This window comes from Dioscorea cayenensis, chromosome 12 (genome assembly GCF_009730915.1).
Source record: "Dioscorea cayenensis subsp. rotundata cultivar TDr96_F1 chromosome 12, TDr96_F1_v2_PseudoChromosome.rev07_lg8_w22 25.fasta, whole genome shotgun sequence".
Classification (NCBI taxonomy): Eukaryota; Viridiplantae; Streptophyta; class Magnoliopsida; order Dioscoreales; family Dioscoreaceae; genus Dioscorea; species Dioscorea cayenensis.
Genome location: NC_052482.1, coordinates 4,937,751 through 4,939,385, shown reverse-complemented (window position 1 = coordinate 4,939,385; position 1,635 = coordinate 4,937,751). Strand labels below are relative to the sequence as shown.

The window sequence follows — 1,635 nt, the reverse complement described above, 5'->3', positions numbered from 1 at the left end:
AACACCACCGAGCATCAAGCATCAAGCACTACTGAAGCACTCTCCTCCAATTTCCTCTTGTTGGTCAATAGGTCTTTCAGGAACTTCGCATACTTAGGCATTTGAGCCAAAGCCTCAACAAAAGGAATGTTGATGTGGAGTTGCTTGAACAAACTCAGGAACTTCTTATACTGCTCATCCCCTTGGTCATTCTTCAATCTAGAGGGATAAGGGATTCTTGGCTTGAAAGGTGGGGGTGCCACCTCTTTCTCTTTGTTTGCTCCCTTCTCAACCTCTACAACCTCGGGTGCATATTCTTTCGGCTTCTCACTGGGAAGCCTCCCTTCAACCTCACGACCACTTCTCAAAGTGATCGCCTTCACATGTTCTCTCGGGTTGGTTTTCGTGTTGCTTGGTAAACTCCCATGTGGCCTTTCGGAGAGAGACTTCGCAATTTGCCCTACTTGATTTTCAAGATTGTGAAAGGAGGCGGTGTGATTGCGAAGTGTAGCCTCGACTGATTCAAATCTTGTGTTTGCTGATTGAACAAATCTAGCCAAGTGATTCTCCAAATCCGTCATTCGAGTTTCCAAGCCTGAAATTCTGTTTTCCACTTGAGGGGCTTGTTGTTGTTGTTGGAACCCCGATGGCCCCATGGTCTTCTGTGGTCCTTGATTACTCCATGAAAACTTGGGATGATTCTTCCAACCTGAATTGTAGGTGTTGCTATATGGATTCCCTTGAGGTCTCATTCCATTACCTACAAAGTCAACATTCTCAATTGAAGAAACATCACCAATGACGATTGGGCAATCGGAGGGAGCATGCCCTCCACCACAACCGGTGCAATTGGTCACGGCCGCAACTCTATTCGAAGCTGTAAGATCTAGTTTCTTACTCAAACTCTCCACTTGGGCCGCCAATGAAGTTACCGCATCAATTTCATGGAGACCGGCCACCTTTTTCTTCTCCCTAGCATTCCACTGGTAGCTATTTAACCCCATTTCCTCAATCAATTGACTAGCCTTGTTGGGGGTTTTACTACCTAAGGTACCTCCTGCCGCCGCATCCAAGAGTTGCCTTGTACTCGGGTTCAAACCATTGTAGAAGGTTTGAACAATCATCCACTCCGGGAATCCGTGTTGCGGACACTTTCGCAGGAGTTCCTTGAACCTTTCCCATGTCTCAAATAGAGACTCCAATTCCAACTGCATAAAGGATGAGATCTCATTCCTAAGCTTTGCTGATTTTCCAGGAGGGAAATAACCGGCTAGAAAAGCTTCTACCATCTCCTCCCATGTAGTGATTGATGCTCTAGGTAATGAGTGTAGCCACTGCTTCGCTTTCCCCTTTAAGGAAAATGGGAAGGCTCTCAACTTGATGGCATCATCCGTCACACCATTTATCTTCAGCATGTCACACACCTCGAGGAAGCTCTCTATGTGACTGTTTGGATCCTCATCGGCAAAACCGTTGAATTGTGCGGACTGCTGCAATATATGGATGAATGCCGGCTTTAGCTCGAAGTTCTGAGCTGTAATTGGGGGATGCACAATACTCGATTGTGTCCCCAACACTGAAGGTCTGGCATGATCGGATAGTGTTCGTTGTTGCTCATTTTGTTCTGTCATGTTGTCAGAACCTTCTACTTCCAAA

At 46.2% G+C, this 1,635-nt stretch overlaps 1 non-coding gene across 1 annotated transcript; it reads left to right on the top strand.

Annotated features, from left to right (window-relative positions):
- Positions 1–1,113: 1,113 nt before the first annotated feature.
- LOC120274404 lies at positions 1,114–1,220 on the top strand. The gene has a single exon (XR_005540926.1). It is a non-coding gene; the product is annotated as a small nucleolar RNA R71 (small nucleolar RNA).
- Positions 1,221–1,635: the final 415 nt, after the last annotated feature.